The sequence below is a fragment of the Amphiprion ocellaris genome, chromosome 22, assembly GCF_022539595.1.
Source record: "Amphiprion ocellaris isolate individual 3 ecotype Okinawa chromosome 22, ASM2253959v1, whole genome shotgun sequence".
NCBI classification, from domain to species: domain Eukaryota; kingdom Metazoa; phylum Chordata; class Actinopteri; family Pomacentridae; genus Amphiprion; species Amphiprion ocellaris.
In genome coordinates, this window is record NC_072787.1 from 23,970,779 (window position 1) to 23,986,211 (window position 15,433).

Sequence of the window (15,433 nt, forward strand, 5' to 3'; positions counted from 1 at the left end):
GTGTGCACTTGAAGCCTGCTAGGGGAATGGAATAAAGTTCAATATCACAGTGAGTAAAAGCTATTTATTCACTTGTGTGTGTGTGTATATATACATATAGTGGTACGTATTTTACCTATACAATTAAGTTTACTGAGTGTCCATGCTGCTGTATAATATCTTTTTTTTCTTAAGAGAGTGAGAGTGTTGTAAAAGCAACATTACATTCTCTCCCAGGAGTCTCCTCTTTGAGCGATGGTGTAACTTCATACCCTGAAGTACCTCGAGTGCTTTTAGTCCTATAACTCAGCTCAATTTATAGACAGCCAGTCTTAGATGCTTGATAAAACCGAGGCCAGAACGTGGCTCATAGCGTTACAAGTGATGCTTAAAGGTGCAGTTTGCGTACAAGCTGGACAATAAAAGCTTTTCCTATCTGATCACTGCCTTAGGTGTTTAAGCTGAGGGTCTCTCTGTGGCAGCGATAGGACCCACTGTCCACTCCCTCCATGTCAAGTAGAAAAGTCAGACAAAACAGATGGGTATCATCTGACTTAGCGGCGTCCTTATCGTGAGCCTCGTACTGTTGTTCCACTAATGCCTCGACGTTCTCCGTGCGGGTCTCGCCCGCGCTGTTCTCACAGTGCTAATGTGTGTTCTTCGGGGTTTGGTTTACACAGATTTGGCCTCCTAACTGTGCCATTTCTCCCCTCCTAATCTCCGAAACATGACTGCTATCTGATCCTCAGCGAAAGCCACTTAGACAGGACTTACACAGGGTCTGCTTTGGTTTGGCAGACAACAGACAGCTGAGCATTTTTCACCGTTTACTCGGGGAAGAATGAGATTTGAGTAATTTGAGGGCTCCACTGCAATGGTCGAAGAAAATGGGCCGTAATTACACAACTATAGAGTATCGGGAATAATGGGAACATGGAAGATGGGTGTGTTCTTCTATTATCTTTCTGATACATAGAAACAAGAAAAAAGGGGGAATTTTTGTATTCAAGTTGAAAAATAAAGTCCTAAAAACATGAAAAAAGCTCTGAAAGCATGTTAAAGAACAGCAAGTATTTGTAAAAATAATTACATTTTTAGCTTTTTCAAATACAATAATACAGTGTCGTTTTACACTCACATGTTGCAAAAGAACACATTATTTAATTTTTGATGTGGACATTGTGCAGTTCTGGCCTGGATTTTATGGTTAGCACGTGAACTAGTATTTTTTTTTATATTAGTTTTTATCTGTAATTTAATAAAAACAGAGAAAGTCTTTAAAATAATAGTTATAAAATATATATACCACTTGTCAGTCCTGAATACAGATATTTTTTCTATCAAATGATGGCAAATTTCTGTAAAATAATATTTTGGACAATTTAAATAAAAAAATGAACTGTGTAAGTTGATGGTCAAATGTGGCAAAAAGAATTACTTATCAGTTAGAAATATACAGATTTTTGTTATTGTTTAAATTTTACAGACACATTTTTACAGTTAACACGTAAATTCATATTTCAGTTTCACAAGATATTTTCAATAATTTAGCAAAACAGGAAAATTTTGTAAGATAACAGTTAAAAATTATTTACCATTTTTCAGTCCTTAACATACACTACTGTCCAAAAGTTTGGGGTCACTTAGAAATGTCCTGATTGTTGAAAGAAAAGTAGTTATTATTTTCAATGAAGATAACATTAAATGAATCATAAATCCAGTCTAGACATTGTTAATGTGGTAAATGACTATTCTAGCTGGAAACGGTTGATTTTTAATGGAATATCTCCATAGGGGTACAGAGGAACATTTCCAGCAACCATCACTCCTGTGTTCTAATGCTACGTTGCGTAAGAATAGTACCTGAATCTGTCGGACCGGTCACGCCCCCTGCTGTCCGATGGTCTCTTGAGGATGGACTCCCAGGTATGCGAGAAGCTGAAGGCCCCATCGTCCTGGTTCATGGAACGTCTCGCCTGCTTCCTGATCTTTATGGCCTCCTTAATCCATTGTTTGTATTTGTTAGCCTCCGATGTTATGATCCTCCCCTTCTCCCGGTCCATAATGTGGTTATTTCTTTTACAGTGGTCCGTGATGGCTGATTTTAGGTTTTCTTGTTCGGGTTTGTCTTGTTGTGTTCTTGTGAGTCATCCAATTGGTCACCTGAAACAAAACGACACGTCATCACACGTCAGCTGACACTCTGAGGAAGAACACAGACATGTCAGCAAGGTAAAAATCTACTTTTCCTTACTAGTTGCCAGTTAAAAAGTAACGCTATTCTAAAGTAAGAAACGACAACTTGAACATAATCCATCTGGTACACTCTGTTAGCTAATCATGTTGAAAGGCTAATTGATGATTAGAAATTATGTTAGCACATGAATAAAAGAGTGAGTTTTCATGAAAAACATGAATTTGTCCGGGTGAGCCCAAACTTATAAATGGTACTGCAGTGTTCCCTCTACATTCATTCAGCAGCGGCGGGCCGCCATTGCTAAATCTAAAAACCTCCTTCAAATTTTTCTTTTTTTTTTCTTTTGTTATTGTCACAAATACACCACCGCCACGTCTCCACCTTCACAGCAGAGTTGTGCACTGGGTTGGCGAGTACTAAGGCTCAGTATCTACTCCTTGATACGTCGGGTTAATACGACGATGTCGCATGAGCGCGGCCTTGAAAGTGACATCACGTCAAGCATCCAGACACCAGGTCAGAGAGTCAGAGGTTATTAGCTCAAGATAACTCATAATAGATTTTACAAGTTAAATAGACATTCACAAAATATTGATGGCCAGCTAACGTTACATAACATATCGGTAGCTTCAGTTAATTGGGCCCGGTACCAACTCAGTGTCGCTAACATGGGTAAACTATTGATAGCATTAAGCTAATATCTACACACAATTATGTAACTGCTGACTGCGTTTTCAGATGAGCTTGATCAATTTTTATATATGAAGGTCACTGCTGTCATTAGTAGTTCACCAAAAAAAAGCGACATTAACCTTTTACCCCGCACTTGCTTCAATGTTTTTTTTTTCTTTGTTCCACACATGTAAGTGATCATCATATGTCACTAAAGCGATAAAGAAACACAAAAGCGACGGAGAGGAGGGCCGGTGATAACACAGGACCGGGAGATAGCGTGGAGTGAACGGAGCGTGGGAGGATCCCGCCTGTGTGTCCACGGTAAACACTCCGGCTGCTCATGGCAGAATAGGGAAGCAGATGGGTCACAGAGAGAAACAAATCAGTGTGTGGAGTGACATCCGGAGATCATTACATCCAATCAGAGCGGCGCAGGAAGTGCAGACCGATTGAGATTGATGGCACCAGACTGCTGCCTTACAGCTTTGAATAAATGAGGAGAAGAAAAGAGGGCAACAGAACAACAAAACCACAGTGTCTTCTCCATTTCTCACCCACAGAGAGAAAAATTCCCTCTCTGTTCTGGTTTCAATGTGCAGCAGTGTCGCCATACAAGCTTGTGTGCGTGTACAGTTACAGTTTGTGTGTGTTTAAGTTAGGATGGATCTGAGGAAGAAAGCAGGGAAAGTAAAAGAAAGACTTCTTAACTAATGGTTTGTGTTGCAGATGTACAGGCTGTTGCATGGCACAGTGCAATGCCGGGATAAATTACTATTAAAAAAAAGAAGAAACGCTTTCCAATAGAAATAATACTGAAAAGAATATTCAACACTATGAAACACTGATTTTTTAGAACGTTCCAGGGATACAATTTATTTCTGCAGCACAGTGGTAAATAACTCTCTCGCTCAAGATTAATCAGAGGCACATTTTCACTTCATTACTGTAGATTTGTGCCGATATAACTTGTGTTCAGAGACAGTTTTATTTAATGCGCACAGCGCGACCCAAGAAAATGCCATATTCTTGCTTACAGTACAACTCATAAGTGCCAAGATGCTCGTGTAGATTTGCAGCAGTCAAAGGTTTAGCAGTCTGAATTGCAGATAAATCAGTGCGATTTCTGTCTTTCTTTTTTTTCTTTGTCTGAAACACTGCACATGCTTTTAATAGTGTTTGGAAATGGGCATTTGAAACAGCCCTGCTTATGACTCTGCTGTTGGTTAGGTTCAAGGTTTGATATTTCTCGGGCTTCAGCTATCGATTATTTTAGTAATCGAGTATTCTACTGATTAATCGAGTAATCAGATTCTGTGCTTGGTATGTGCGCTACATCATCAAAAGTGGAAGCGAATTATTTTTGTTAGCTAGAACATACACGACCCTTCTGAGTGTAAATGAAACATTAAGGGTGATCGGTGGGCCTAAGATGCCGGTGCTCTAGCGATAGCCAGTGTTCAAAATGTTGTATAAAGAAGTTTAATGTTCATCAGGTACATAATGTGGAGATGTCAACACAAACTGACTTTGTATTTGTAGTGGTCAACCAATTTCTGGCTCCAATATTACACATTTTTTTGGTCTCATCACGTACAGTTACAGGTTGTTACTCCACCAAGGAATGTGGCGGCATTATGTGACGATTGGCGACTGTCTGTCTGTTAGCAACATTACTCAAAAACAGATTAACATTAAATTTTCGGGGAAGGTCAGAAATGACACAAGGACCAAGTGAGCAGATTTTGGCAGTGATGCAGCTTACGGTCTGGATCCACGATTTCTGTATCATTGATAACAGCACAGAGTCACTGTAACTATGACAACAAGTGAACACTACATGGACTCATCGAGACTCATCCGTCGGTAGTGATGCAGCTTATAGTCTGGATCTATGGATTTGCTACAGATTTCTGCATCATTGTGAGACAGCGGCACAGCATCACTGTAACTATGACAACAAGTAAACACTACATCAGCTACTTGCTGAAGATCACATGACTGCAAACCTACTACAAATCCACTGCTGTGGATTTATCAGGACTTATCCGTTGGAAATGATAAAAGGAACACTTGATTAAATTGTGGAGGTGTTTCTGAGTCCCATTGATTCCCACTACCTGCTACATACTTAGGTCACACGATTCCGTATCCGTACATAACGTACACATGTATAACACACGCCTGTGCTCACCGCAAGGTAATTTTTTATTGAAGATTTCATTCGTCGGAAATCATACAATGAGTGAGCAGCCTTGGCGGAGTACTGCACTCTCTGAGTGCTTTTCTAGTTCATACTGATATTAATGTTGGAAATTTCTTCTTTTATATTAAACCCTTGTTAAACTGAAGTATACAAAGGCAATTTGACGAAGTTTTGTGTTGCATATTGTAATATTTTAACACCAGAATTTAAATTTTTCCCTACAAATATGCATTGTTTTCAATGCTGTTTAGTTGTACTACCTGACTGTCGTCTGAAAACATTGTTCCATGCATATTTCAACCATTTTTAGTCGGTCCAATGTGTCTTCATGCCAAACTAATGTCATGCTTTCTAAATTTTCTGGCAGCAAAGTATCGCCCACATTTTTTTTTTTTTTTTTTTTTGGAATGAATACAGTGAAGGACAAGGTTACATTGAGGCTTCCAACTAAAAATCAAGATTTTATTTATTTATTTTTTTAATATGAATGTTACTCTCATACACTTTACCATTTCATTTTGGTTCCATTTCAGATACACAAATGATCTTGATGCTTGAGCAAGCAAATCCACATGGCAATGAAAACAATATAAAGGAAAAAGACAATTACCATAAACAAGTTAAAAGGCTTGTGTCACATATAACTAGGTAACAAAGAGGCTACTCTAAGGCTATCACTGTACACTGAAGATGAATTTAAAGAAGATGACAGTGATTCATTGATGTCTGCAACCCCTTTACAGAGTGTCATTGTTTCTGATACAAAGACCGTTTCTTCTATTTATACAGTCAAACCTTATTCACTAGTTGCAGGCATAAATGAATCTGTGTCTGTTCCATGCTTTATTTGTCAGACTAATCTTCTAGGGCTAATAACTCTGCATTCTGATGCCTATCTCACAGTATAGGAATGATGTTTGCCTCTCAATATGTTAACATAGTCATGAAACAATCAAATCTTTCACAAAGCTCCAATGAGCAACACAATAGTTTGAGTGTGAAAGTGGTTTAAATACCAATTTTTCTGCAACAGTTTAGATTTTTAGACAGTACTATAAGGCACACTCTCCAATCTTGCACACAGTAAGCAAAAAGCATGGCAGTCTCAGACATTAAATGAATGTGAGCCACGGTATACAAAACCACTAGAACGGCTCCAGCCGGACACTCTAATAACAGATCTGATCAACGGGGGACATGCACATCCAAACCTATCAGGCCTTCTGCAGCGCTTGAGAGCAGACCAGCAGCTTGTGTTAGAGAGTAGATGTCTATCTATAATCAATACACCACAATCTGGCCTTATCTCTCCCTCTGATATGCTGCACAGCCACTTTTCCACACCCTCCAATGTCCTCCGGCATCACATCTGAGAATGTTGACAGAAATTATGGATTGCCACCTTTTTCCAATAAGTCTACAGTCAGCATGTCCCAACAACAGTCCAAAGAGTCGAAATTTGGTAAAAAATAACTTTTCTTTTAAAAGAGAAAACAAGGGAGTCAGTTATTTTAGCAGCACATTCCTTTGTCTGGCTCTGTTCACCATTAGTTTAAATAAGAATGATCACATCGTGTCACTCCCGCTGTGGTTTTGTCCCTGTTGAGCTGCTCTCCCCAACAGGCTGGTGACCTGAGAGCGAGTGACGCCCAAGGCTCCCGGAGAAAAAGATGCCTCCTCCTATGCGAAGTCGCCCCACACCCACCCACTACCTCTGGTCCACTTTAGGGATGTCATTGCCTCCTCGTCTATGCCCCAGGGCTTACAGGGACCAGCGATTTCATAGATCCTATCTCCATACGGTCAGGCCTTGAAGGAACATCTGACAGACAGGATGTTTTTCCTTCACCCTCCCGACGCGTTCTGTTTTATGCTCGCACTGGACTGACCTCGCCACATTCTGCATATGGTACCTGAGGCATAATCTGTCAGTTTTTTTGACAAGAAGAGGCTATTTTTCTCATTCAATTTTTTTTTGTTTGTTTACATGCCCTTTTTGTTTTCTGGTGTTGCACAGATTTTTATCCCTAGGATTTGGGTTACGTTGCAAAGGCCACCGTCAAGTACTGACGGAGGAGAGTGACACAACGGCAGCGACGGCTATGAGATGGAAAAGAAAAAGGAGGCGAGTCGGAGGAAAGGGGAGACAGAGTGGAGGATAGAAGCGGCCCTGCTAGAGGCTCGCCACAGGCTATGTCTGACATCCCTCTCTCTGACGGACTGATGAGATTACCCTGACATTTTTTTCCTTCTAACTTAAATTGCATTACCACAAGGATCTTATGTTAGGCAGATCTCCATATTATTCTCAAGGGATTTGGGTTCCATTTTGCTCTCAGCTTCATTCTGTTCTCCCCTTTTTCACTCATGCTCAGAGGAATGAAATCTTCTTTACAGCCTTCCGTGTATTATCTGTTGGCAAGACTACACGGATCCCATTTCAGAGGCTGTGCAGTTTATTCGCCAGCCATACATCATGGTAATGCGGTGCCCCCACTTCAGGACCCTCCCACAGTAAACTAGAATGATGCAGGTCACTGTAGTTGCAAGTGAACTGTGACATTTGATTAGACAACTATCCTTGCATGGTAGACTGTTAACAGAATGAACTAACCAAGCAGTTCAGCCTTAGGGTCATTGATAATTAAAGATAACCCATTTAAAAAGCAAATCTAAACACAGACCGTGAACTGTACAGATTGGGGTCATGGGAGCGTGTTTTTTTATGCCATTAATTTGCATTCAACCTTTGCATTTCGCCAGCAGTTTCACCTTGACATTTAAGGTTAACTGACAAATTGGGGCGCCTTTTTTTGGGGGTGGGCGTGTGTGTGAGCGCGCTCGCCGGGCGTCTGTGTTCGGCACTCTCTCTTTGCTGTGCCACATGGCGTAATGGTCTCAATTAGTCTAAAAGTCACCGTGGGTAATAATTCACCTCTCTCAGGCTTCATTTCCTCAGATTCAAGTCAAGCATAGCACAGGAAATGACACTTCAGGAGCTTTTAAAAAATGATGAGGACAAGCGGAGCGATCACGGCGGTAAATCAGGTGAGTGACTCGCGGATGGCGACAGCATTAGGTGGCGGCAAAGCCTGTCAGTCGCCGCGGTGACATGTTCATCAAGGTGCAGGTGACATCACTCAATCACTGTATCAGTCACCGTAAAGACTGGTCAGTGGCATCAAACACAGATCTCATTATTGGAGTGCCTCCTGCTAAAATCAATCACTGACAGTTTCGCTCATTTGAAAAATGAATGTAATCTGTTTTGGGAGAAGGTCTGCATACAAATATACATAATGCCACCACTTTAATCTCACACCACACACTAGGACACACCCCCTACAGGTATTTGCAACCTGATAGTGATGATTTCTTGAAAGTGATGAGTGCAAATATTCATCTAGTATTTTAAATCATCTTTTATGTAAAAAATGCAGAGATAATAACAACAATACAGTAAATCATGGGACGCTCAGATTCTCCACGGCAACACAAAGAGGAGTAATTCTACTAGGTCAGGTAGCAGTCCTTGAAAGTAGATTTATCCCCTCCACCTGGAATACGTTAGAGAAGAATTTCTCAACCTTTTCTGGCCATAACCCCATTACCAGGTCCCAAAATTCACATGACCCCAATTAGAGGTGTCAACTTGTCACATTAATTTGTATGAATGAGCATGGCACACTTTTCGTTGATTCTATTTCCAAGACTTTAGACAGAGCTGAAAGTTTCTCCTACTGAAATGAAAATTTTTGTCATTTTATCGTATTTATCGTATTTCTTTTTTTTTTCCTATTCTATTTTCAGAAAGATTCTAAATGTCCGTCTGATGCATGTAAGTCGGTCCGGGTGAGAAAATGACAACAATATGTACTTGAAATAGACTTTTTTATCATCAGCAGTAGGCAAACTGTTTCTAAGAATCGTCAACAGCTTCTTTAGATGAAAATTACCAGGAAAGCAGATAAGCCCAAGGCCAATTCTACTATCATAGGAATTCTTTCAGCATAAACCTATCCCTGATTCTTTGTTTACATTTGTTGTTTTGCAGAAATGTAATAAAATACTAGGTACTAGGGCTGGTCCGAATAGCAATTTCTGGGCTCCGGTTATCCGGGCCCAATTAGTGACGAATATCCAAATATTTGGCAAGAACAGACATTTCTATAAAACAAATGTAAACAAAAAGTTGTAAAGTTGTGCAATTGAAACAGCGGCACATATTTAGAAGAACGGACATTTCAGTAGCCTACTAACATTCTCTTCATGTTATGTGCTGGGAAGATGAGCATATCTACTTTATCAGGCAAGAGTGAACTCCTGGTTTTGTTCACAATGTAGCCAGCCTTTCAGAAAATGGCTGCTAATGCCAGTTCAGGATAGCGGGCACAGTTTTGCTTCCACCATCCAAGTGGGCCAGACTGTACTCCAGTAGAGTTCGCCAAATACTGCTCCATCTCTCGCTTGGTACTTTGATCTTGCTCCTCAGGGTTTTCATCGTCAGAGTCCAATAGCATTAGCATGGATATCTCTGTCCTCGGCATTTTGTCTTCTGTTTACAAACACAGGTGAAGTGAAGTGTGACGTCAGAGTTAGTAGGTCTGCGTGATACAGCCAGCCAACTGGCCAATCAAAAGAAACACTGACCCCAGAGGTCACTGCAGTCCACAAGACTGAGATATACCAATGCTTCATGACAGCAAAGCAGCTATTCACGGCGGGGGCTGACGAGGGGATCCAAGTATTCGGATCTCAAAGTTAATATTCGGATACCACCGCAACAACCAAATATTTGGAAATTCGGGTCTAGCCCTATAAAATACAGCACTTTATGTTCCACTGAGCTGTAGGAACACTGTCTTAGTTTATCCTAGCTACATTTTAAACACTTGTTTGCTAGACTACGGTCAGTGAGCCTCATTGAAGTCTCCTAGAAAACCTAGAAATGTGGGCATTCTTAGGTCACTACAACATTAAATAGTCAGATACTTAGACTGGTGGCACAACCAGGTACTACAGGTAGTCTACAATATTTGAAGTGTGGAAAATGGTATTGGTATAAGGAGAAACTTACATATTAAATGACTGATTGAATTGGGAGCAAATAAAAAAAACTTCATTAGGACATCCTGAGCATGAACAAATCCCAACCATGGCTAATAATCATCCTGTCATACCTTGATAATAGAAATAATTCACCCTCATCGCTCAATGATTGGTTTCCAAGCAGGTATCCCAAGGCATGTCAGTCTGCAACCGTAGCCCAAAATGGGTTTCCCCATCCGGTGACACCAGGTTCTGGCCCTCAATTCAGAATCTTAACCTCAACAGACGTTCCTGGCTTTGCCCTCGTCAACCCTCCATGTGCCTACAAGTTTCAATCAGTAAACAATTGTACTATAAAGTCTGCTCTTAACTGCCTACACATTCATTACACTTTAATCATTTTGACATTTTATCTCCCACATACTTGTTTTTGTTCATCCGTATGTAATTTTATCTGTTTAATTCAGTTTTAATTTTCCTGTAAATCTCTGTGCAATGTATAATTAAGCTTGTCTTGTTTTTGATTGATATAATTTATGTGCATTGTTTTTCTTCTTGAATGTTTTACTTTATTTCATTTGTTTTTTGTACATTTGCCTGTAAATTACTTTTACTAGCCACTGTGTATGACGAGGTGATATATAAATAAACTTGCTTGCATTCACTTGCGTCATTTATTTAATCCGTATCAAGGTGAACAAGTTTGTTTAAACGTTTTTTTCTTTGTGTTTATTTGTGTGCATTTTTCATTGCTGTGTTAACATTAAAATTACTACCTTTGTACAGGCTAAAGTCATTAAATTCAAATGAAACCTTTATTCTCTGGGTCTTTATCAAAAATAATAATTATCAATAATAACCAAAATGAAACATTTCATCATGCATTTTTCATCTACATTGCCTAGCCTTACATTTAATTACATTTATTGTTGTTTTCTTTTCTTTTTGTATTATCTCCTCTAATGTTTATGTATCAACCTGCTGAGGGACTTAAAGGAATAGTAGCCTGTTGGCTAAATTTGGCACATTTGCATGATATTGACGGTAATTAATTTGTGTCATGAAATGAATAAAGCAGAATGAGGTATTTGGCTTATGTTAACCATTTTGAATTGCCCCAGTGTTTTCAACACACCATGCAAAAATGCTTGCATGTGCCTGCTTGACAAAGTACATCTGACAGTCACACAAACATATTCAGCAGACCTGCATGGTGTCCTGACCAAGGTTGAGAAACTGCAGTACTCGGAGTCCTAAGTACTGATTCTGAATGCAGTATGGGCTGTATGCTGAATGCTGGTGTCCTTTTCCTCATTTATTGTTAATTACAACTTGAAAAATGATGATAAATGATATGACTTGTGTCACATTCTGCCATGCTGGCTATGCAAAATAGAGCAGGGGAGCAGGTATCATTTGCACCTTGTAAAAACGTTCCTGGTAAGCACCCCGGGGACAGGAGATCAGTGGTGACCTTGACTCCACCGGCGGATAAAGATCTTTTCCATATTCATTCCAATCCGGAAACCATGACTTACCAATCATTAAAAAGCTTATAGATTTGGCATCCCAGAGCCATCTCCATTTATCATGCAGCTAGTGATAATGGCTGCTCCGCTTACATGAAACTCTCCTACTATTTTCCAAAACACAATCACAGAAGTGCAACTTACAATTATCACCTTTCATGACTGCGCTAATTGTTAACTGTATTTTCCCCGTGTTGCTGCGCAGGAGCGCTTGGACCGACAGCGCACACAAATACTGAAAGTGATCTGAAGTGAGTGCAACACGAAACCACACATTCAGCTCCAGCTAATAACGCGTGAGCAGTTATTTTGTTAATTTGCAGTCTGAATAAATGAAAGGTCAAAGCACATGTTTATCCCCATTACAGTAATGAAAGATTTTTGCTGCTGTCCAAAATTAATTTTATCGGTTTGATATTCAGCTTGGCAGCATCACTCAGCTGCTGTATTTCTCTCTGTTAAATAACGGTAGAACAACTCGGAGCAATCTGAAATCAAAAGCATTTCCTCATTTCTTTTTTTTCCCTACAAGTCTGAAAGTTCCAAAGACAAAGAAGTGATTAATTTCTCATCTTTCCAGTCTTTCCAGGAACCCGGAAACCCTTTGAACAAGTTCAATACAGTCAAGTTGTCAGTTTTTCGAGACGAGAGCAGATTGAGGGTAAAGAGCCTCGGGGGTAATGGGATGAAGTCTGTTGCCACATTGTTGCAACATGCGTGGGATTCCCATGGGAGGGCTGGAAATGGAGCCAGGACACCGCTCCTTCCTGACATCTCCGGACCACGTGCCACCGCCTTCACATCTCTCCCTCAGTTGTTTGATGTCCAAATTGAGCTTTGCTTCATCGCCTTCAGGGCTGCCTCCCCCCTGTGCTCCTCCTCCTCTCATCGCCTCTCCCACAGTCCTCACAGGGGAGATGTTGAAACCACTGTTAAACTGATAAATTGGCATGGCGACGCATCGACGGGGGTGACTTTGGACCATTACATACACTATAGGAGTGATGTCACAATTTCATTACTGCATTACTGTGCAACAAATACACCTGTGATCAATGACACGCTAGAGAGAAAACTTGTCATCGCTGCAATACAAGTGAGTTTACCTGTGATTCCCAAGTAGTTTAACTGCAAGAACATGCAATCCACATGGGAAAGAACTGCAAGAGGACTTGAAAAATCTGATGGGAAAGGGTCCAGGTAGATCAGTGACAAAACTAAAATCAGCTGAAACTTTTTGCAGCAGTAACTGGGAAGTATGGAACAAGCCATAGTACCACTAATCAGAGTTGAAATGGTCGTTCTGTTAAGTGCAATACAGGAGGTCCTCAACTTACGTCAGAGTTCCGTTCCTACAGACTGATGTAAGTCCATTTTTGCCGTAAATCGGAACGCTAGAGAAAATGTAAACAAAGCCGTTATGTGCATCACAATATTGATCAGTTCTTCATGAAAGTCATGAATACTAATGACTTTCATGCATGTGTGAGTAATTTTACAAGATAACAGAATATGTTGCACAGTTTTTACAACTTAATCTAATAATGCTGATGTTTGTCATTGTTTCGCCCTGTTCCAAGCGTTTTATTTTATCTAATTTCACTTTCATGGTGTGTTGCCCTTAAGGCAGATTTATCCATGTACTTTTATTTCTGAAAAGTCTTTATTTTGAAGTTGTGTGTTGACTGTTGTCACTTCCTGTTCGCTATTTTGATGTTTAGCTTTACATACGTATGCGCTTTACTGGATGTACACCTCTCTACTTTGTAAATGCCACAGAGGCAACATCGTAAATAATTAACTTCATTTTCAGACCTACTGGTTAAGTTAAAAGGATTTATTTACATGTATTTATGTTGGTTGTTTTTCTGTTTTTGTTGCAGTTCTCACTCTGTAATGTGTATCAAGAGCCCCAGCAAAGAAGTCACGTTTGCTACTACTCATGATTCATTTTGCAAGCACGAGCTTAACTAGTTCGACAGCTGCAGCTTTTACCTTCACCATTTTCTTTGCCATCAGAAGAGTCTGACTTACGCTTGGGAGCCATATTGAAGGGCAAAAAGTTAGCAAATGTGGCACAATCCAAGGTGGCGTACAACTGGTGAATGGAAAAAAAAAGCTGTCTTATAGCGGCGCGTGACCATGTATTCGTCCGTATTATAGATGGCACTATATGAATGTTTGGAGATACTAAAATACCAGCTGACAAGATGACTCCCACTCTGCATAAACCTTGGCAGGAGAGGAAGATTCCAGCATGATAACAGTCCAAAGCACAAAATCACACAAGTAGAAAAAAAAAAAGTAAAAACTCTGACCTGGCCAAGTATGGCAAAACACTTGAGTCCAATAGAACACCTTTAGGGTATTTTAAAGAGAAAGAGCAATACCGGCCCTCCAGCAAAAAGCAGCTGAAAAAAATGTTTTAAAAAATGGAAGAATATCTCTCTAGAAATGTGCAACACGAGCAGGACAGGATTAAATCAGCCATCAAAAGTACAAGTGGACATAGAAAATATAGAGATAAAAGGTTTGAATTGGAGTAGTGAAGGTTTTACTGACTTTAGCTGCAATAAATTCCTACTGTGGGGTCTTTATTTTTAATCTAATGAATCTAAACTGTTAGTTTTTAATTTTACATCAAAGCAAACACCCTACTGTTCCAAGTTAGATGTAATGCAATTACTGTAGGGTGATGCAATTTTCAATCACTTGACATTTAAGTGACATTGCAGTGATTTCCTGTAGGGAAGTTATCCAAACACGTAGTCTAACACCAAAATTATATTATTATTATTATTAATAATAATAATGAACACCAGCATCATGGAAACAATCCACAGTGTTGAGTCCTACAATGGAACATAATGTATGTATATTCTATTTAACTGTCTAGTTAATAACTAATTCCTAATTGCAAGGACTAAACCAGGAGTGTCTGGTTGTACATACATGTACATACATAGAATTGGTCATTCAAAGAAATTCACTGAAACAGACTTTTAAAGTATATGAAACAGTGCCTAGACCAATTATTTTTATCCAAACATACAGTACATTTCTAAAATAATAAACAGCAGGAACATAAAAATCTATTTATAGTATGGAGTCCTAAAATGCTATAAACATATATATATATATATATATATATATATATATATATATATATATATATATATATATATATATATATATATATATATATATATATGTATATATGTATATATGTGTGTATATATATATATATATATATATATATATATATATATATATATATATATATATATATACACACACATATATACATATATATATATATATATATATATATATATATATATATATATATATATATATATATATATATATATATATATATATATATATATATATATATATGTATGTGTGTGTGTAATTGATTCATTTAATTTTCCGATTCTCATTTCAAGGACAGTGTGTGAGTCTTTGAGATGGTTAATGAGGTCTTCACCCTTGAAGAAACTCCACAAAACAGACTTTGAAAGTATCTGCAGCAATGTGTAGACCATCATCTAAAAGCAATACTGTTTCCACAGAAAAACATCATCAGATGTTGAGAAGCTGGCGAAGGAGGGGGCGAAATTCCTGGAAATTCAAAGCAACACATGAAATGACATGCCTCTCAACCCTGCCGGTCTCCTGCTGGCTAAGTAGTCACAGTTTTTGCCTCAAAATTCGCCCCATTGGTCAGATGAGTTTACACACATTTCACTTTGAAATGAGAGCAGCAGAGAGATGTGGCCACCGCTGTTTCTGACATAT

At 39.1% G+C, this 15,433-nt stretch overlaps 1 long non-coding RNA gene across 1 annotated transcript in view; it reads right to left on the bottom strand.

Moving 5' to 3' along the window:
* Window positions 1-1,842: 1,842 nt before the first annotated feature.
* The window catches only part of LOC118470106 (uncharacterized), an 84,367-nt gene continuing 70,776 nt past the window's right edge, over window positions 1,843-15,433 (bottom strand). The window contains exon 3 of the long non-coding RNA XR_008600454.1: window positions 1,843-2,142. This is a non-coding gene — a long non-coding RNA (uncharacterized LOC118470106). The remainder of the gene's footprint in view (window positions 2,143-15,433) is intronic.